Source organism: Leptopilina heterotoma, unplaced genomic scaffold (assembly GCF_015476425.1).
Source record: "Leptopilina heterotoma isolate Lh14 unplaced genomic scaffold, ASM1547642v1 Lhet_62, whole genome shotgun sequence".
NCBI lineage: Eukaryota > Metazoa > Arthropoda > Insecta > Hymenoptera > Figitidae > Leptopilina > Leptopilina heterotoma.
The window spans coordinates 512,488-536,625 of NW_025111146.1; positions in this window are offsets into that span (position 1 = coordinate 512,488).

The following is a 24,138-nucleotide window of genomic DNA, read 5'->3' on the forward strand; positions in this document are numbered from 1 at the left end:
TCTAGTTCGGGCGATAGGCACAGTCCTACTGAAGATAAATCAATTTGAATTTTGTGTTTTAGATTTTTCTAATCTGAGAAATCAATCCCGCAGCTGGCATCGTTATTTTTAGCACGTCTAAAATTATTGTTAAATTTTAAATAAACAAATAATATTTTTTGAATAAAATAAGGTTTTTTATAAAATTAAAGAGTGTATTTATTGAACTAAAAAAATGCAGATTAATATAATCCATAGGAATCGTAAAAAAAATTCTAGAAAATAGCTTCATTTTTAAGCGTGTAAAGTGGTATGAACCCTTAAATTCCCTGCTATTTTCCGGTTACTAGCCATCTTCATACACACAAATACATACAACATTTCTTATTTATGTCCCTTCTTCATTTTATAAATTGTTAGTTTAGAAAATAAACCATTTTCATGCTTTTTCAATTAAGTTATACAATTTTTCTTTAACTTATATATTTACTTAATCAAAGTATTTTAATAATTTACCTCATCTGATTTTAATTCAGTTATAACTAAAACTTGTAGCAACATTGTCTGAATACTCATATATTGTAATAAGCTGGAAGAAGTATTCATAATATTGAGACAATGTTGGCAGTGTACTTCTTGTTTATTAATTTAATCAATTTATAAATGTACAAATACATTATTAACTATTGTCATATTTGTTTAGTGGTTAACATTTTATTAAGGGGTTACGTACACTTAGGATTTTCAAAAAATCGATTTTTTTTAATGCATTTTCTAAAAGTATACCATTTCAAAAGCATTCTCTGAAAATTTGAGACAAATCGGACTATTATTTATGGAGATATAGAATTTTGAATTTTGAATGGAGCCGTCTCAGCCGTTTCTGTGGCCAGGCGGCGGTATTCAAAACTTTGAACCCGTTTTTCTCAAAACCATGTTTTGAGAGTCGGTGATCACTGTAACTGGAGAACGGCTTTACCGATCAGTTTGAAATTTTTACCACTTATTTGTTATATAATTGGCCGGTACTTGAACGAAGGATTTTATTTTTTGACAATAAATTTTTTTTGTATAGCCGAAAATATGACTAAAATTTTGGTCAAAAAACAATTTTTGACTTTCAACATCCGCCATTTTGCGAAAAATCAAAATTTTTCACATCCCTTCGTTCAAGTACCGCATTATATCATTACCTAACGATTTCTTCTTCACGATTTGATTTTAGATGATCTAGTCAAGAGATAGCGTGATCACCGCGAAACCATTTTTATTTAAGGAGCTCACGCAAATGTTCTATCATTCGCATATTTCTTTATATTTATAGACTATCATTTCAGAAAAATTTCTTGAAATATATATATTTTATGTGGAAGAAGATTTGTTATTAATTATTTTAATGTGTGGCCACAAAAAATTCCTAAAAAACAACTTTTTTTTGAAGCTCTAACTGTACGTAACCCCTTAAGCAAACCATTTTTCTGCGAAGATAATTAGTGATTAAAAATATTTTCATATTTTCCAACAGCAAGAACAAAAATTTGCATTAAGTTCACTTAATCTGTCAATCATCAGCAAACAAAAATATGTGATGAGAATGTAATCCTTAAAGTCGTAGTAACTTTAAGAAAAAAAATGGTTTTAGGAAACGTATAATATAGGAACCCAGTAAAAAAGGATTTTTCGATATAGCATTTTGGACAATTGAGCAAGCCGTCTGCTCAATTGTCCAAACGGCATTTGGACAATTGGACTGGTTGCTCTATTATCCGATGCATTGGGTCCAATCATCCCAAATGTTTTTCGTGGCTAAAAAACTGCTGAATTAAGAAAAAAAGTACTGAAATGTTACAGAAACTTTAGAGAATTCTTAATTCCAGACAAATACAGAAAAATCAGGCATAAAAATACCTTGAGTGAGGAAAAAGAACTAGATTTCTAAAATATCACTTTTTAACTGACAGTGCAATGCTGTACTTGGAATTTAGTTGGCAAAGAAGTGAGGAATCTGATAAAGAGAAACACTTCATTATCCACTCTCGATACTCCTCATGTGGTAATATATGTATAATTGTAGATTTTTAATAATAGTGTATTGACAATAATATTTTATTTTGCTGAATTATCTCTTTTTTAAAATGAGACTCCGAAATGTACAATATATTACCACATGAGGAGTATTGAGAGTGGATAATGAAGTGTTTCTCTTTATCAGAATCCTCACTTCTTGCCAACTAAATTCCAAGTACAGCATTGCACTGTCAGTTAGAAAGTGATATTTTAGAAATCTTGTTCTTTTTCCTCACTCGAGGTATTTTTATACCTAATTTTCCTGTATTTGTCTGGAATTAAGAATTCTCTAAAGTTTCTGTAACATTTCAGTACTTTTTTTTTCATTCAGCTGTTTTTTAGCCACGAAAAACATTTGGGATGATTGGACCCAATGCATCGGATAATAGAGCAACCAGTCCAATTGTCCAAATGCCGTTTGGACAATTGAGCAGACGGCTTGCTCAATTGTCCAAAATGCTATATCAAAAAATCCTTTTTTACTGGGAAACAGGATAAAGAACACTAATAATGCGCAACGGTCTAGGACAACTGCGAGCTATTTGCGCGCGAAGCGCGCAAAAATCTTCGGAGCGCACAGCGCGACGACCAAAATTCGCGCGCCCCGAGGCGCGCTGAATCTTGCGAGCGAAGCGAGCCCCCCGCGCGAAGCGCGGGTGAGAATGTGTCCGCCCGAAGGGCGGGCAGATTTTTTTTTAATCGGTTGCTATGGTTTTATTTCGACGCTCTTTCCACGAACATTTTTTCAATTTCCTAATCAAAATAAAGGAATTCATTAATTTTTTAAATTAATATGTTTTTATGTACACTTTTATTTATACAATACATATATCAAATTATAATACAAAAAATATTTAAAATGTTAAAAATTCTTTTAAATAATTTTTATGTTATGTAAATGTTTTATAGGGTTTTTATTAACTTCTTTTTATACATTTATGAAAACATTGTTAAATTATTAAATGATAATATAATAATACTAGCTGTCGTACCCGTCTTCGACGGGTTTTAGTTTCTACCAATACATTTAAGTTTCTACCAATCTGGAAAATCAGGAAATAGCTAGGGAATTTAATTTGACCGGAAAAAAATAATAATTAGTTACCATTATAGCTATTTTAGTAGGAAAATATTACTATTTGAATCAGTGATTGACTTTTTGTTATCAAATTAGTTATTTTAACCAATTCAAATGCAGAGAACAATATTTATCAATTTGTAGTACTTTAATTAATGTATTAAAAAAATTAAATTTTCCATACAGTTTTTGGAGTTATAGTAGAGTCTAATTGGAACTAATTGTATCGCAAGTAGACCCTACGTTACGACTGCTAAAACCTAACATAAGACCTAAATTTTAGGCTGAAAGTAGGGCTTAAATTTTGACTCGGGTCTGTTTTCATAAATATTATACATCAATAAAAATTGAAGTAAAAAGCAATTTTTTAAAAGCGAATTAATATAATGAAACTTTTTCTTAATTTGATAGGAAAATTCCCGGTTCGGCATATTCCCAGCTTTTTACAGTTTTTCCCGTTTGGTAGATACCCAGTTAAATGTATTAGTATAAACAGAAAACTGTACGACAGCAAGTAATACAATCTATATTTATATGAACTTAAGAAACAGTATTTTCATAAAATAAGTAAATTTTTATAGCCATTTGTAGATTTATTTATGGATAAAATCAAGTAAATTTAAATTTGACAAAAAAGAGATAAACCGTGAAAAGTTTGGACAAAGCAGGGAATTTTGTTAAACAAAAATAGACACCGTGTTAACTTTTGTCTTTACATTGCTCAAAACATCTCTTAAAGTTAAATCTAGAGTTAAAATGAAAAAACGTTTTAACATGTAAGTTTTTGCCTAGTGGCATAATATGCTTGTATTGTATCACAGGTGACTTACAATTCTTGACATCCTGCGAAATCATTTTAATCATAAAAAATTTCCATTTTCAATATTTCTGAACTTCTTGAAAATATTAGATTGATTTGATAAATAATTTTGAATTGCACTATTTTGACATCAAAATATTAATCAGAGACTCCAAAAATACTACTGAATTATACTTCATATAGTAATTAGTATCGATTTTTTGATATATTGAAAATTTTTTTATATTTCTTGTAGGATAGTATTTTTTGCAAAATTATGATAAAATCTGACTAAATAACATATAATATTCATTTTTAGAAAGTTTAAAAGCTATCCATTAAAAATTGTGAAATTTGGAAATTTTCCATTTTTCAAGTTTTTGAAAATATTTTTATATTTACATCTTAGTTGTAGAATAGTATTTTTTGAAAAATTATGCTAAAATGTGACCAAATAACATGTAATACTCAAATATAGAAAGTTTAAAAGCAATCCATAAAAAAATGTAAAATTTTGAAATTTTCGATTTTTTGAAAACATTTTTATACTTACATATTAGTTATAGGACTTTATTTTTTGCAAAGTTATGCTATAATGTGACTAAATAACATATAATACTCAAGTATATAAACTTCAAAAGCAATCCATGAAAAATAAAAAATTTTGAAATTTTCGATTTTTTGAATTTTTTGAAAAAATTGAATATCTCCCGTTCTAATTAATATTTTTTAAATCTGTAAATTTATAAACCTTCCTTGGGTCAATACCTAATAACCTACCAAGTTGGACTTAAATCGATTCACATGTTTTTGTGTGATTGGGGTACAAAGTTTTTGTGACAGACAAACATACATACATACATACATACATACATACATACATACATACATTAAATTTTTTAAGAACATTTTTGGAATCTCTGATGTCCATAATAACTAATCATGTTAACATTTTGAAGTTTTAAGCAATGTACAGACAGACATCTGATTTTATTAATAAGGATATGAAAATATTTATAAATAAATAATATAAAATAATAATTATTACCTACTATTTTATTTTGAAAAAATAATTTGTTTTTATCTTATATTAAAAAAAATGCTTAGGTGATATTTTAAGCTCTTAAATTATTATTTATTTTCTTTTAGGGTGAGTTGGGGTGAATCCTAAAATTTGGGGTAAATCAGGACAGCTTAGTTTCTAAGAAAGGTTTTAAAAAAAAGTTAGCTTAAGTATACTACTGTATTAAAGGATGAAACAACTTGAAAAAAGTTCATAGTAGATGCCCTGGCGGGTTGGGCTACCGTAAATCTACCCAAGTTATGGTAGATTTAAGGTAGGTTTTGGGTAGACTTAAAAAATTGCTATTATTCAATGAAATATTATAAAATAAATTATTGGGAATAATAAAGTAACATTTGTAGATTAAATTTTTAAATTATATTATGTAAATTAAACAATTATAAATAAATTATTGATATGTAAAAGTGACAAAGTAGTTTCCAGTGAATATAGTGGGTTTTAAATAGCATATTTAGTGAATAATGAAAAGAAAAAAATTAGGAAAACTTATTTAATTTAACAAAAGTAATCACTAAAGCATTTATTTATTACATATTTAGGGCAAATTAATGTTTACTTATTGAATAATTATAGTTTAAAGTTGGAGATGTCAGTTCTACCGTGAGATGTATGCGTGTGTGTGTGAAGCAATGATAATATACTACTTGATATATCGCCGCGCATTTCTCACGACAGATGGCGGGACTGACATTTGAACTCCTCTGTTTTATCCACATTCAAAACAAGAAATAGGAAAACCAACTTTCCAAGATGAATTTTATTTAAAGCAATTCTAAAAATTGTATATTGAAATTAACCTTTTTTTAATTTAATCAATTTCAATGACAATTATTAGTATATTTAATAAAATATAAAAAATAAAAAAGCAGAAAATAAATAATTATACTAAGAAAGATAAAATATGCAATTTTTTCCCATTTTTCTAAAATTAATAGAAAATTTACTTTTTAGACCAATTAAAATGAGATTCTAACTCCTCCTACTTTAAAAAAGCAATTTTTTATTCGTTGGTCCAACATTACAAAAAGGGAGTGAATATTCAATTTTTAAAAAGTTACATTATTAGTTTTAACCCATTAAGAAAAAAAGATGTCTGGCCAATAAAAATAAACTCCTCCTATTTTCAAAATGCAATTTTTGATTTGTTAGTTGAGTGAAATTAATATTTGAAAAATAAAACATAAATAATACCAACCCCCAAAGAAAAAATGGATGATTTAGACCAATGAAAATAATAAACAAACTCCTCCCATTTTCAAAATCAATTTTTCTATTTGTTAGTTTAGTTAAACAAAATGGAGAAAAAATTAATATTTAAAAAATAAATCATATATTTCTGTTCTATTGAAGAACTCTTGTTCTTTAAGAAGGAGGAGTTTAAATTTTATTTTAGTTGGTCTAAAACATTCTTTTTTTCTTTTGGGGGTTGGAATTATATGTTTTATTTCTTAAATATTAATTTTTTCTCGATTTTGTTTAGCTCAACCAATGAATAGAAAGAAAGGTTTCTTTAAGAAGGAGGAGTTTAAATTTTATTTTAATTGGTCTAAATTATTCATTTTTCTTTTTGGGGGTTGGAATTATATGATTTACTTTTTAAATATTAATTTTTCTCCATTTTGTTTAACTGAACCCATAAATAAATATATCTGTAGGAGGAGTTTGATTTTTTTATTGGCTAATAGCAGTCTCTTTTTTCGTAAGGGGTTGGGACTAAATTTTATATTTTTTAGAGTTTAATATTTTCTCCATTTTGTTTTATTGAAGCAACAAATAGAAAAAAAGGTTTCTTTAAGAAGGAGGAGTTAAAATTCTATTTTAATTGGTCTAGAACATTTATTTTTTTGGGGGGTTGGAATAGTATGTTTTAAATTAAAATATTTAATTTTTTCTCCATTTTGTTTAGCTTAACCAACAATTGAAAAAAAGCTTTGATTAATAAGGAGGAGTTTAAATTTTATTTTACTTGGTCTAGAACATTCATTTTTTCTTTGGGGGTTGGAATTATATGTTTTATTTCTTAAATAATAAATTTTTCTCCATTTTGTTTAACTGAACCAATGAATAAAAATATAGGAGGAGTTTGATTTTTTTATTGGCTAATATCATTTTTTTCGTGAGGGGTTCAGACTTATATTTTTTAAAGTTTAATATTTTCTCCATTTTGTTCTATTGAACCCACGAATAAAAAATAGTTTTTATTAAGAGGGAGGAGTTTAAATATTAATTTAATGGGCCTTAAACATCCATTTTATCTTTTGGGGGTTGGGACTAAATTTTATATTTTTTAAATATTACTTTTTTCTCCATTTTGTTTAACTCAACCAACAAATAGAAAAAAAGGTTTCTTTAAGAAGGAGGAGTTTAAATTTTATTTTAATTGGTCTAAATCATCCATTTTTCCTTTTGGGGGTTGGAACTATATATGATTTATTTTTTAAATATTAATTTTTTCTCCATTTTGTTTAACTAAACTAACAAATAGAAAAATTGATTTTGAAAATGGGAGGAGTTTGTTTATTATTTTCATTGGTCTAAATCATCCATTTTTTCTTTGGGGGTTGGTATTATTTATGTTTTATTTTTCAAATATTAATTTCACTCAACTAACAAATCAAAAATTGCATTTTGAAAATAGGAGGAGTTTATTTTTATTGGCCAGACATCTTTTTTTCTTAATGGGTTAAAACTAATAATGTAACTTTTTAAAAATTGAATATTCACTCCCTTTTTGTAATGTTGGACCAACGAATAAAAAATTGCTTTTTTAAAGTAGGAGGAGTTAGAATCTCATTTTAATTGGTCTAAAAAGTAAATTTTCTATTAATTTTAGAAAAATGAGAAAAAATTGCATATTTTATCTTTCTTAGTATAATTATTTATTTTCTGCTTTTTTATTTTTTATATTTTATTAAATATACTAATAATTGTCATTGAAATTGATTAAATTAAAAAAAGGTTAATTTCAAAATACAATTTTTAGAATTGCTTTAAATAAAATTCATCTTGGAAAGTTGGTTTTCCTATTTCTTGTTTTGAATGTGGATAAAACAGAGGAGTTCAAATGTCAGTCCCGCCATCTGTCGTGAGAAATGCGCGGCGATATATCAAGTAGTATATTATCATTGCTTCACACACACACGCATACATCTCACGGTAGAACTGACATCTCCAACTTTAAACTATAATTATTCAATAAGTAAACATTAATTTGCCCTAAATATGTAATAAATAAATGCTTTAGTGATTACTTTTGTTAAATTAAATAAGTTTTCCTAATTTTTTTCTTTTCATTATTCACTAAATATGCTATTTAAAACCCACTATATTCACTGGAAACTACTTTGTCACTTTTACATATCAATAATTTATTTATAATTGTTTAATTTACATAATATAATTTAAAAATTTAATCTACAAATGTTACTTTATTATTCCCAATAATTTATTTTATAATATTTCATTGAATAATAGCAATTTTTTAAGTCTACCCAAAACCTACCTTAAATCTACCATAACTTGGGTAGATTTACGGTAGCCCAACCCGCCAGGGTGTATAAAAGTTCAATCAGTTAAGTGTTATGTTATAAAATAAGTTAAGAAATCAACCATTCAAAAAGTAGTAATGAAAAACTTAAATAACTAACAAATTTGAATGGATTTTAATTAAACTTGGTAAAGAAAAGTTTTTGGGGTTGCTGAATAAGAATAAGAAGTCAGATTTTGAAAATTCAAAATGGCAGATCCAATATGGCGAACTTTTAAAAAAAATTGATCGGATTTGCTTGAAACCTGTTAGTCGGGGGTTTTTGGGTTCGCTGATTACGAATTTGAAGTCACTCTCTCTCTCCCTCTTTATCGCCCTTTCACTCTCTCTTACACTCTCTACTTTTTAAAATGTAATAAAATCTCTGTCCGGATTTACCCCAAGTTTTCGAATTTGTGGGGTAAATTCGAACAGCTTGTCATTATTATTAACTGAATTGACAAAAATTAAAAATCCAAGTCAATTTCTCTTTCGGGAGTAACTAGGAATAATAAAAAATTTTTGTATGAATTTTAAGTTTGTTATTTTTCAAATGAGAGATGAAATACTGAACCAGTCTCACATTGATTGTCAACTTTTTTTGCATTAATCGAGAATTTAAATTATCGTGTTGTCAATTGTCAAGATAAAAACTTGTCAATACTCAGAATCTCTTGTAGGTGATCTGAGGTTGAAATATTGACGTCGAACTTAATTTTTAATTTGTAAATTAAGCTTCAACACCTCTTGTCCGCATTTACCCCCTGTCCGCATCAACCCTGACTGACCCTATATAGAAAGAAAATGATAAAAAATACACTACCGGTCAAAATTGAGAGACCACCCATTTTCAGGTGAATGGAAAACATTTTAGAACATAAAATTTATGCAGGTCGTCAACTTGGATCAAAAAAATTTGAAACAATCTTATTAACAGAAAAATAATTTTTAAAATTCAAACATATTTTTTTAATTAAATTCTCTTGAAAAACCATACTGCATAAAATGACCTGTAAAATGAGCCTAAGAACATTAAAAAGCGTTCATTATTTTATAAGTTATTCAAATTTTTGTAAAACATTGAAAATGACAATTTTTAAAAAATATCTAAATAAAATATTGGCCAAATGACTTCTGAAAGATCTTGTTCTTTTAAAAATTTTATCATCTTTCAAAAAATAAAAAGAAAAAAATATTAATTTCCATAAATTTTATAATTTAAAATTGTTTTTCATTTACCTGAAATAATAGATTCAAAAAGTAGATTTAATCTCACCATAATCATTTCTCGTGAGTTTTCGGGGTCGCTGATTACGAATCTTTCGTCAGTTTTTCAAAATACAATTTGGCGGATCTAAGATGTCGGACCAAAAACGAAAAAATTAGAAAAATTTTTGAACATTTTTTTTATTCACACTTTTTTCTCACTGTGACACGTTCCGAAGAAAGGTAACTATAGTTACCTTTAAGGGGGAGTGACACCTTTGCAGCACAATTTATACCTTTTTTCATGAATTTTTTTACATAGAAGGAATAAAGTAAACAGGAATCGATTTAAAGGGATTAATTTATTGCACTTTTAACTTGTAACCCGATTGAAAATATTAAAAATTTCGTATGAGTTATGCTGCATGCAGATTTCAAAAACTGTGATTTGAGAAAAACGCGTTTGAAGGGCAACACCACTACACGCATAGAAAGGGTTCGCTGTGAGATCAAACAAGTTCGCTATGACAGCAAACTCGCATAAATTTTTACTAATGTTTGCTGTCACAGCTAACATATTCGTTGCCACTGCAAACTTCTTAGCTGTGGTAGCTAATTTTCAGAGATTTCACAGCAAACATCTGTTTACTGCTGCAGCTAATTTCTTTTTTTCCGTGTATAACGGGCTATAAAATGCATTGTTTCAATAATTTTCTTAATGTAATGGAAGGATATACAGTAACAATATTTTAAGTAGTTACTAACTTATGTATTAAAGTTAATAATTACAAATTTTCATTAATAAATATTCAAAAATCGCGGCACTGGAGCCATTTTTGTAATGCATATTTTATGCTAGGAAAAATTCTTCTCCGGTAAAAAGCTTGAAATTTCAATGTAATCGATTTCGAACATGTATAAAACCTTTTGTCCCTTATTTTAGAAGGTTCAAAGAATTTTTTAAGCTAATAAAAAAATTAATTTTTTTTTTGAAATTTCTACAGTGGTGTAATCCCTTAATAAAAAGTTTCTTTTTACAAAACAAAAGTTTATAAACCAAAAGTTACTTTTACTCCAAAAATTATAAACATTAATCTAAATTTTTTTTGTTTCTTAGGTACCTTTCTTGGGAGCACATCACAAATATATTTTTCTATTGAATAGAAAGAATGAAAGTGGTTGCGTTTTATTTTTGTGTGGTAAATCGGATATTCGATGATGCGTCAAATGCGTTTTCAAGTTGATCGACTGCAGTTGAATGTGCGAGGCAAGTTAAGAACAAGAACATTCGTAAAAGAAATCTTCCAACGAATGGATTCAATGGCTGTGTCTCATGACCAATGGTCTATTCGTTATCGAAGAACTTAACCCTCTATGACCTAAGGGGTAATCCCTGTCGCGACAAGCCAACGGTCGGCTTTTTGGCTCCAGAAAAATATTTCTCATTTTTTCCCCTTTTCTCTTCATATTGTTATTTATTATCATTTTATTATTATTATAATTATTTTATTTTTATTTTGGTTTGACTATTTAAATGAATTTTTTTATAAATTATTTTGTTTTTAATATTTTTATTGTATTAATTTTTTTAATTAAAAAAGTTTTTTTCAAATTAATAAAATATATAATTTTTATTTAAAATGATTCATACTAATTAAAAATTTACTATAATTTTGAACTTCACAAGTACAGATTTGGTGGATATATATATATATATATATATATATATATATATATATATATTATATATATATATATATATATATATATATATATATATATATACTAGCTGTCGTACCCGTCTTCGACGGGTTTTAGTTTCTACTAATATATTTGAAGAGGTGTCTACCAATCGGGAATTTAATTTGATTGGTAAAAACTAATAATTAGTTACATTAACTACTTCATTAGAACAATATTACTGTTTGAATCAGTAAATGACTTTTCCTATGAAATACTATTTTCAACTAATTCAGATTTACAGACCAGTATTTGTCAGTTTGTAGTACATTATGCGTTTGTAGTATTTCAATTCATGTATTAAAAATTAATCCTAATTTTCCACCAGCTTTTGGAGTTATGTAGAGTCTAATTCGAACTAATTGTATCGCAAGTAGACCTTACGTTACGACTGCTAAAATCGAAAATAAGACCTATATTGTAGTCTGAATGTAGGGCTTAAATTTTGACAAATTAAAATATTACATCAATAAAAATTAAAGCAAAAAGCAATTTTTTAAAAACGAATTAATATAATAAAACATTTTTTAATTAGATAAGAAAATTCCCGATTTGGCAAAAAATTTCCGATTTTTCCTGGTCGAATTAAAATTCCGGCTATTTTTCGGTTTTCTTTCGCGGTTGATAGACACTCTGTTAAATGTATTGGTAGAAACTATAACGTTTTCGATTCCTACATGGGATTCACTTTCATAAAGGAAACCATTTGGATTCCCATGTAAAACCGTATGGTAAATTGCGACACGATTTTGAGTGATAACTATATTTAAATAAACCCAAAAAGCCTATATTTATTTAAGAAAAAATCCCATGTAAAATCTATTTTTATTTTTCAAGTAGGTATAATTTTTCCATATCCCTATTGAAAATTTCCACATGGGATTTTACATTTTACCCGTTTTTGCTTAGTGACCAGATAGAATTTTGGAAAGCAACAACATACCCCAAACATTTCTAAAATTAAAGAAACAAAATTTTAATTCATGAATAGGAATTTGTTATTTATTTTTAGTCATTTTTAAAACATTTCTAGAATTCAAAAATAAGAAAATTTTGATTCATAAATCCCAATTTGCCATAATGGCGTTTTAAGGACTTTATATGGTACGGTAGTACCCGCTGAAGTTAAATTTCAGTTTTATTGATGCTCTTACTGTACCCTTTATATTGAACATATATACATATATTTTATTTTCTACGTTAAATGAAATATGAAAATACGTGCTATAAAATTTTCAAACTTAAAATCTGAAAATATCAATATAGAAATTTTTTGCAAACTCACGTTCATTGATTTTAGAAAATTTGTAATCGACATCAAATTCATGACTCTAAACTTTTTAATAAAATAAATGTAACGAATGTAATTAAAAATTTAAAAACATTAACCGATATCACTACCAACTTAATAAAAAATTAAACACCCGTGTGGAAAAATATTGTGGCAGTCTAGAGTCCAATGATTTCCCGATTAGCAATCATCAAGTCCGTCTAATTCTAGACGGTCCATCAAGTCCCGAATCAGTGACTTAACAGATTGGCTTATTAGAAAAAATCTAAGTCAAATATGTCCGTCTAGTACGGTGTTATTAAGACCGTCTAGATTTGGTCTAGGATGTTATATGAGCATGCGTCGATGAATGCCCAGCTGTTAAGTAACATGGCGCCTAATGGCGTCGCGTCGTTTGGGTCGTTAGATCAGTCAGTGTGTGATGCATTTTGTTTGTGAATTATAGTATTTGTTGTGGTTTCTGTTTTACGTGAATAATAATGTGCTATGTTGTTGTTGTTTTCTGTATAAATTAATTTTAAATGTGCCCTGAAAAAAAATGATTTTGATGTGTTTCTATGTGTTTTGATTAGTCGGCTGAAGCTAGCAGTCGTACTCAGCATCAATGTTTAGGCGTCATCTACCAATATGCCTCTCCTTCAAATTTTGTAATACTTAATGATTTAAAAAACCATCGAGTATTGTTATTTGAGAATCAATATCCACTAAATAGCAAATTTAGTAAGTTTTTATTTATTAATTTCATTAATTAGTGGTTGACGCCTAAAGATTGGTGCTGAGTACGACTGATAGTTTCATCCGGCTGTTTTGATTTGCAGTAAATTTTATTTTACAAAAAGACTACTATCTCCAATGCCAAAGATTGGGAGGGACACAAAGCCTTACGCTTAAAGAAAGTTGAAGTGAAAAATACAGAAAGTTAAAATATTTTTTAATACTTTTTATATAAAAAAAAGTCATTAAAATTATTTCAAATATAATTAAGTTTTATTATTCTAAGAATAGTTGTCATAACATATAATGAGAAATTTTGAATAGACGTAGATTAGAATTTACTAGCACTGCTGATCAGACCAGAAACGCTGGTCTATTCTAGACGATAGCGTGGAAGTTTCGTTTCAATTCTGAACAGCCGCTCGACAAGACCGTCTGCCCTGGGTCTAGAAAGACGTTAGACAGTCTATTAAGCGCTTGGTCAGCGCCCTAAAATTTTTCCACACGGGCAATATTAAAAAAAAATTAATTAAAAATTTTGTCGAAAATCAAAAATATGATTTTGTCTTAAAAACTTGAACATATTATTTATTTTTCATTTTTACAGTGAAAATTAGTTGTATTTATATTAAAAAGTAACTACAGAAAGTGTCACATCAATTTGACAAAAAATTTAAAAATTTGCATTTTTTTGATTTTTTGAATTTTGTGAAAAAAGCTATAACTTTCGTTCAGCTTAATATTTTTCAATCGGATATGGCTATAAATTTAAGTTAGACTAATACCTAAAAGACTATAAAGTTTCGCTTTTATCGGTCAAGTAGTCTTTGTGTTTATCCCAGACAAAATATTGCGGATAGATATACATACATACATACATACACACAGACAGACATACATACATACATACATACATAATTTTTTTTATTGGCATTTTTGGAATTCTTACTACTTGAATAGAAAAACTAAATAGGAATTTTCAATTTCTATGCAATGTACAGACAAAAGTCTGATCTTATTTATAAAGATAAAGTTTTGCCCGAAGGCAAAACTGGAAAGGTTGGAACCACATGTAACTTTTCTCTGCGCTCCCTAATTTCCCCTGGTACTTCACTCTAATTATAAGATTAATTACAGAAGACCCGTCAAGAAGGATGTTTAATTTCGTATATGCGATCGTTCCGTTTGTTTTTCAACGTTAAACCAAAGAAGAGGGGGTAGAAGGGTAAAAACCATTCATGATAGTTGTAGTCCGTTACTGCAATATGTCAGGACATATCATTGTATAATTGCTTTCTCCTACTTTTAACCCACACAGCACATGATATTTCCTAAATATTTTCTGAATATTTCACTGAAAGATTGAAATATTTCAGTGCAAAGTTCTAGAAATATTTCTGCAAACAGAAAAATGTCCGCTTATGTGGGAATATTGACGCGAAAGTTGAGAAAATATTTCATTGAAATATTTTGGAAATATTCAACTGAAATGATGCGCACTGGTCGAACTCAGTTTCTATGGCCTGTAGAGCTGCGCAGTAGTTTTTGGCTTACTATATCCTATGGGTTTTAAAATATTTCAGAAAATTCCTATTGGTTTGAGGTGTTTAACAAATTTTTCCATTTTGTGAAATATTTTCACAATATTGCAGAATCTTTATGTGTAATATTGCAGGAATATTTCAATGAAATATTTTCTCAACTTTCGCGTCAATATTCCCACATAAGCGGACATTTTCCTGTTTGCAGAAATATTTCTAGAACTTTGCACTGAAATATTTCAATCTTTCAGTGAAATATTCAGGAAATATTTAGGAAATATCATGTGCTGTGTGGGAAATATAAGAAATACAATTTTTTTAAAATGATCAGGAAAGCATAAGAACCAAAATGTTTAGAAAGTAATGAAAATTAATAGAAATAAATAATAATTTGCAGAAGAACAGAGTTTATTTCAAAAATGAAATATAATTAAAATGGATGTAACAAAAACGAGAAGTTATAAAAATTATTACAGAATGATAAATTACGAAGAAACTCTACAAAATCAAATTGAAGCTTTATAAAAAAGGGAGAAATATTCAACACGAATTTTGGAAAATGAAATAAATTAAACTCAATAAAATGTGAAATATGCATCTGTTTAAAATAAAAATAAAAAAATGAATAATGGATATTATGTAGGTATCCTATAGGTACAAAAGATATTTCCAATTTAGGAAAAATTTCAAACGTGTCTTTCCAATAAGTTTGGCAAAAGCGTCGCACGCGTTTGGTGAGTAGTTCACGAGTTAATAGCGTTATCCATTTTTTTTATGTTTTCCGATTTTCCAGGGCGCATGTCGAAAATAACAACTGGCAATAAGCCGGGCGCAAAGTCGCCTATATGCAGACGGCGCGAGCTTTTCCACATATTAAACCGGGGTTTGCAAAATAACTGCCGAAAAAGATTGCATCGACCTCTCTCTTCTACTTTTTTTTATTTCATCCCTATCGTTTTGATCGGAACCATCGACTCGCATACAATACATACATAAGTGTACGAATGCCAAAGCCATTTTCAGTTTTCAATCAAATACTTAGAAATTTTTATTATTACCAAATATTCTCTCGTTTCATAAAAAAACGTATAATATCGAAGTTATCAATAAAAAATAAATATAGTGGAAAATTGACGAGGCTGAAGATCGGCTGCATATTGGACCAACTCTTATTCATTAATATTGGCCCAAGATTCTGTGAAACTAATGTCAAGTTTTGGGATTTAAATATAAAAGCAATTAATATTGTCCCAAGAATTTGTTGTTTTATAGAAAACAAGCATGTTATTTTAATAATTATGATTAAAATAGGGGAACATAGTCAGGGTGAATCCTTATTAAGGTAGGAGCAGAGCAAATAATTTTGGTCGCCACATTGACATAAATGAAATTTTTAATATTGACGTTAAACTTGAATTTATTAACCCCAAAAACCCTCGAGTAACGAGTTTCAAGCGAATCTGGTATACACACAAAAAAAAATATGGTAAATTTGACTACTTTTTTACTATTTCCTGTAGTTCCTATAGGCGCCCGTAACATTATTTAGTAAAATGAACTATGACAGAATAGTTAGTCTAACTGTAAAATGTAGTAATAAATACCATTTTTACAGTAAATTTAACTACTAAAACAGTTATCTTAACTATTTGTTGTTAGTCATACTAACTGCTTCATTTAGTTGCAGTAACTAAATTTTCATAGTTCCTATAGGCGCCCGTAACAAATTGTAGTTGTAACAACTGTAAAAAATAGTTAAATTAACTATTTAAAGTAGTAAAATGAAATTATTTATTTGATTTTTATTATTATTGAGGTCCATTTTTTTATATTTTCTCTTACCTATTTTTGTTCATATATAATTTATATATTAAATTCTTATACACCTAACAGAGAAAAATCCCCAAACGCCGGGGATTGAACGCACGACCCTAAAACATTCGCAAACCGATAACCTAACCACCTAACCACGCTCGCACGCTACGATGACTAACATTGTACTTGAGGACATTCTTCTTAGATTCAGTCATAATAACTACTCTGTTTAGTTGCAGTAACTAATTTTTTAAGCTCAAGGACTTAGTTGAGATGTAGGCAGCATATGATTTTAAATGACTCAACGATAGTGCAGTAGTTAAAAGTACTGTTGAAAATAGTTATTTTCAGAATTTCTGTAGTAAAATTATCCACTTTTTACTAGTTATAAAAAAATTAAACTTACTATTTTTATATAGTAAAAATAACATAAAAATTGTTACTTTTATGACTTTTGTAGTTATAAAAATAAATGTTTCTTACCACCATAGAGATAAATTATTAAAAGCTAGTAAGAATTGGTTTTTTTAACTACATTAAACACAAAAATAACAAATTCCAGCGGTTGTTTTTACTCTTTGGAACAGTAAATTTTAATTTATTTTGCAAATAGCAAGAAATGGATATTTCTACTACAGAAATTCCGAAAATAACTATTTTTAACAGTACTTTTAACTACTGCACTATTGTTGAGTTATTCACAATCATAACGTGTAGTAGTAATTTTAACTACATAAAACCTACTATTCAATTTTAGTTCCACTAACTATGGAAGTTTAGTTAAAATGCTGCTGAATATGGTAGTTTTAACTATATTTTTTTTAACTGCACATATGGGGATGCTTTTACCACTCACGTTTTTTCTCTGTAGAAAAAAATGATCTTTTCAACTGCATAAATAGTAAAAATAACTATTTTCAACAATTGATTTTACTATATGAAAACAGTAAATTTCTTTCTTTCTCTGCAACTAGTAAGAAATAGTTGTTTTAACTACATAAATCATAAAAGTAACAACTTTCAGAGGTTGTATTTACTATATAAAAACAGTAAGTCTCATTTTGTTTGCAACTTATACAAAATAGTTATTTTTGATACCAAAATAGTAAAATTAACTATTTTTAACAATAGTTTTTACTACTACACTATAGTTGAGCCATTTACAAGCATCTGTTAGTTATTTCAACTACGTAAAGTAGTTATTTTAACTACATAAAACCAACTACTTCATTTTGGTTCCACTAACTGAGGAAGTGTAGTTAAAATGCTGCTGAATATGGTAGTTTTAACTACTTTTTTTCTAACTACACAAATGTGGTTGTTTTTACCATTCGCATTTTTTTCTGTGATGATGCTGAGTACGACTGCTAGCTTCAGCCGACTAATCAAAACACATAGAAACACATCAAAATCTATTTTTTTCAGTGCACATTAAAAATTAAATTATACAGAAAACAACAACAACATAGCACATTATTATTCACATAAAACTGAAACTACAACGAATACTAAAATCCACAAAGAAAATGTACCATACGCTGACAGATCTAACGACGCCAAACGACGCGACGCCATTAGGCGGCATGTTACTTAACAGCTGGGCATACAGTTGTTAAGTTGTTATACGCATGCGCAGATAACATCCTAGACCAAATGTAGACGGTCTTAATAACACCGTACTAGACGGACATATTTGACCTAGGTTTTTTCTAATAAGCCCATCTGTTAAGTCACTGATTCGGGACTTAATGGATCGTCTAGAATTAGACGGACTTGATGATTGCTAATCGGGAAATCATTGGACTCTAGACTGCCACAATGTTTTTCCACACGGGTATTGATAATTATTAATTTTTTCAAGTCAGAAAGAATCTTAAATTTTAATATTAATTTTCATATTTTATTTTACTTTTGAGTTTGTAATATTGTTTTAACAATTCTATTTAAATTATTTAATTTTATAGTTTCATATTTTAATTTTTTGAATTAAATTAAATTTTTATAAACTTTCGTATCAAACCATTTTTATAAAGTTTGTTGATTAACTAGTTTCAGAAAAAGAATTTTAATTTAAGAAATACAAATTTTTTTAATTAGTGATCATAAACTTTGTGAATTTTAACTGTACGTAGTTTATAGTTTTTCTTTTAGTTACCTAATTTTGTTTTTATTCTTTAGTTTATTTTAATTTAACTTTTTTGAAATTAAAAAACAAAAAGTAAAATAATATAAGAAAGAAAAACTGGAATGAAACAAATAACATCTTTTACTATATTAGAACAATCCAAAAAAGTTAAACATCTTTAAAAATTTAAATAACTGATTCTTTTACTTTAGTAACTTATTTCATTTTGATTTTTTGTTTAGTAACTTATTTTATTTTGGCTTTACACCTTAGATTATTATTTTAGATTTTATTGTTTAACTTTTTATTTTTCACTAAAAAAATTAATTAAAAAATAAAGTTCCCTCCTTATTAAAAAAAATAATGGAGCATTTTCTTTTAGAACATACTTGTGAATTTTTAGTGTCTAGATAGAAAATAGAGATTAAAAGTCTAAATGGATATTTAATGTCTCAATCAGCGATGATATCAAAAAAGGATCATTAAGTTGTGCCGTTATCGCAGTGAGGCCTTCGATGATACTGTCTAAAAATGAGACAAGGGGGTAAATTGTCGAGAGTGCCAGAGAAGAAAAGAAGAGGGGGGAGGCAACAGGGTGCAGAGACAGAAAAAGAGAGGATGAGGAGTGTCTGGTACGCGGTTGGAATAAAACAATGCCCTTCCTCAAGAGATGCTGCCTCTGGAAGAGAAAGAGGCGGAGTGGCTGCTTGAGACAGATAGCTCAGACTTATGTACACATCTATAGCCATACGCATAAACTCTCTCTCTCTCTCTCTCTCTCTCTCTCTCTCTCTCTCTCTCTCTCTCTCTCTCTCTCTCTCTCTCTCTCTCTCTCTCTCTCTCTCTCCTTGATCGTTGGTTTTTTAAATAAAATTAAAATTAGAATTTTAATCAACATTTGAAGACGATTTTTTTCTTCATAAAAATGAACTTTTTTTTTCTTTGGCTACCATTTTGTCAAAAAGTGATATTTTTTTAATTTCAACGATCCAAGACTACATTTTTTCATACACTAACAGAATCTATTTAACTTTTTGATCTCAGATGATTCTATCAATTGTTATCTTGTTCACCGCGGGGCACTTTTTTTTCGTGGATCTTTGGGAGATAAGCTACAGAGGCCAAAAAAAATAATATTTTTACAAATAAAATATATTTTTTTAAACTTTAAAAGATGTAAAACATTATAGGAAAACTTTCGCTTTAATAAGTAAATATTCCTTTTAAAAAAAAATTCCGAAAAACTGCATTTTTCCGACCGCTTGACTGATGTATATAACCCCTTAATTAAATACAAACATTAAACTTGACACATTTTCAACGAATGAATAATATTTGAATAAGTATTAGCAAATAATGACCTTTGCTTGTTTTTACAATTTACAAATATTGATTAAGGCAGAAAAAAATTTCTCTTTTTCAATAAATAAGAATCTTTCAATTTTTTAATCTTAATTTTAAAATTATGATTAGTTATAATATCAATAGAATGTATCACTTGGTCAAATATATAAAACAATATAATTATGAGAATATATCAATCAATCCAAGTCAGGTTAATAATAAAAAACACATATGTCTATTTTTACGTTTCGACAGTCACAGCCGTCCTCTTCAGAACTAAAAAAATTTTTATTTTAATTTAAATAAAATTTTTACAAAAGAAAATATAAAAAAATTAAATAACAAATAAAAATTTATATAAATTAATTATTACCGAAAAAAGACATCACGAGCACTTATCAATTAATATTCATTGTCAGACATCACATATTAAACTAACGCAGAGAGAAAAATTGTCATTACAATAATCAAACTTTGTTTATAATTGCAAGTCAATGACCTGTAGAATGAATGCTAATGAGATTTCTTATAAGTGTAAGTGTAAACACACTAATAGAGAATGATCTATGAAAATATACTATATTGATAGAAAATAATTATGAATAATATAAAATTAAAAATAAAAATTAGTGTAACATTATTATCGAAAATTCTTAGAGAAAATTTTTTTATAACTTTGATTTAAATTTATAGTATCTTCTTTTCTATTTAAAGATTTTTTTTGTAAATTTATATGTATCATTTCAGAGATCAATCTCTTACGCCAAATAGGCTCACTATCAAGAATCGATGTACCATCCCAATCAAAATCGTGTTTTAGCACTCGATTATGCGCAGCAATAACATTTGTTTTGGATTTCTAATGTTCGTCAATTCTCACATTCAACATTCTCTTAGTTTCCCCCACGTAAGAAGCAGAACAGTCTTTACATTTTATTTTATAAACACAATTAGTTTTTTCTTTTTTATTTGTTATATCTTTGCCTTTTTTTATGTAATTACAACTGTCATTAGATTTTGGAATTGTTATTATATTGTATTCATGTAAAAGATTTGAAGTTTTATTATATAAAAATTCTGAATATGGCAAAGTAATCTTTTTAACCTTTTTGTAATAAAATGTTTTATTTTTGCGTTCCTGGTTTGAATGAATAACGTTAAGGCGTTTCTTAATAAATTTGTTAATAAAAATCAATGGATAACCATTTTGACACAGCAGTTTTTTTAACAATTCTGATATTTTTTTCATGAAAATCTTTAAATAGATGCAATTATAAACAAAGTTTGATTATTGTAATGACAATTTTTCTCTCTGCGTTAGTTTAATATGTGATGTCCGACAATGAATATTAATTGATAAGTGCTCGTGATGTCTTTTTTCGGTAATAATTAATTTATATAAATTTTTATTTGTTATTTAATTTTTTTATATTTTCTTTTGTAAAAATTTTATTTAAATTAAAATAAAAATTTTTTTAGTTCTGAAGAGGACGGCTGTGACTGTCGAAACGTAAATATAGACATATGTGTTTTTTATTATTAACCTGACTTGGATTGATTGATATATTCTCATATATTGTTTTATGATTAGTTATTTTTTCAATGCATAATTAAATATTTGTAATGATTATAACTTAAACCAAAATTTTAAATTTTATCATAAGATTTTAATTTTTAATTATAAAATTGATAACATTTTTTTTTCATATTACCTACACATAGAACTGTTTGTACTTACTCATGGAGTTAAATGTAGAATTTCCGAGAAAATCAAACTTACCTGAAACAGAGGAAAAGAAACTATTATTAAAAAATATTTAATTTACTTAATTATTACAACTCATTATAAATTATAATTCTAAAATTAATTTTTATTTCTGCTTAAAAGTTTTAAGTTACAAAAATTTTATTTTGTTATTGTCTTCAATAAAACGTTAAAATGTGAATTTTTCTTTAAGAACAATAATTTTTGTTTTTCGCTATAAGTCTTTCATCTATCACTGATAAATTGACAACAACAATACACATTTTCTCCAAGACTTCCACAAATAAAAATTAAAAAACATTTTTTTCAAACTCTTAAACTCAAGTTTCTGTGTGGGATTGTTGGAGGTGTTACTATACATAGTAATCGGAGACAAACGAAATGCAAAAGTCAAAGTGCAAAGTCGTGTAAATCGACCAATGAAATTCTACAAGTCGACGAATAAAGAATGACCCTTTCGTTGGGGGGAGATTAATAAGGGAAAAACCAAAAGACCATCGAATGCATAATTATCAACTTGGCTTTTACCACATGTGTGTGTGCGCATTTTCAAAACGGATTTCAATTTTCTCTCTTTTGTGGTTTATGGAGAATATATGTATAGGTAGAGGAGATGTGCTACTAGCTACAGATTAAAATGAAGGTTATATTTTTTTTGTCAAACATTTTGTGCTGCGCGACTTGAATATTCAGTTTAAACAATGAGGTGAGAATGTAATTTAAATTCAACATGTACGGTTCGAGTGGGAATAAATTCCATGACAATGTTCAACACGTAAATAATGAATTGAATTATGAATCAAATAAAAGAAATTGCTAATAAAAAAATGCAAGACATTTGTCTAGTCATAACGTTGCTCTAACTACTCTCTAAATTTGAATAAGAAAAATTTCACTTTTTAAGTGAATATTCACTTATTCCATGTTTCAAAACTCTTCCACGTAGAAGGGTAAGGCTTTCTGAAGTGTACCGATGGTTTTTTAAGCCTGTTCTTAATGAGATAATTAAATTTTCTTTATAGCATTTTATTTTAGGTAGGATTTGAAAGTATTACCAAAAAAAAATTTTAGGGCCCGCATTTTATTTACAAATTACAGCTATTTTTATTACGCGCTGTAACAAAGCGTTTGATACATAATTTCGAAAATTTTAATTAAAATTAAATTCAAAATGGCGAATAATATGGCGCTTAACAAAAATATAGCTTTATTTTGTAAATAAAATGCGGGCCCTAAAATTTTTTTTTGGTAATAGTTCCACATTTTACGTAGAATAAAATGCTGTAAAGAAAATTTAATTATCTCATTATAAGAACATGCTTAAATTTTCATTTGTTTATAAATTTTTTTTATTATTTAAACAAAATACATGATAATTTAAAACTGGAATTGGAGTTTTTGAAAGAAAGATTTTTTAAATAAGTGGTTAAAATTTTATCGAATTCTGTCGATTAGTTTTCGAGTAATTCATTTTTTTCGAAAAACGTGTTAAAAAATTAAATTGTTAATAACTTTTTAAAAAACAATTTTTTTTAAAAACTATTTTATCATTATTTACTTTTAAAATATATAAATATAAATACTTATAAAATAATTAATACACACTTATGAATAAGTGAATATTCAAATATGAAATAAGTTAATACTCACACATTAAGAAGTGAATTATATTATTATTGAATAAGTTTAAATATATTTCTTCTTTGAATCGAAATAAATAATTAGGATCAATATTTTATAAAAAAATATTTATTTACTATCAACTTTTTTACACTCTCTTCTCTTCTCAAACAATCTGAATCTTATAAAAGATATAAATTTTTCACCTTTTTAAAGCTAAATCTCGAAACGATCACCCGTCCTAATATTAACAGCACGCAACGTTGCTTAACTTTGATGATCCAACGAAACCACCACAATGACACTTGATATGTTGCCTTATACTCATAGAAAAATATTGGGTGCTATACTTATAAATAGAGTTAGTTTATTGTGTTATACTTTATAACCTTTTGTTCAAGATTTCTCTTATTATATATATATATATATATATATAATACTAAG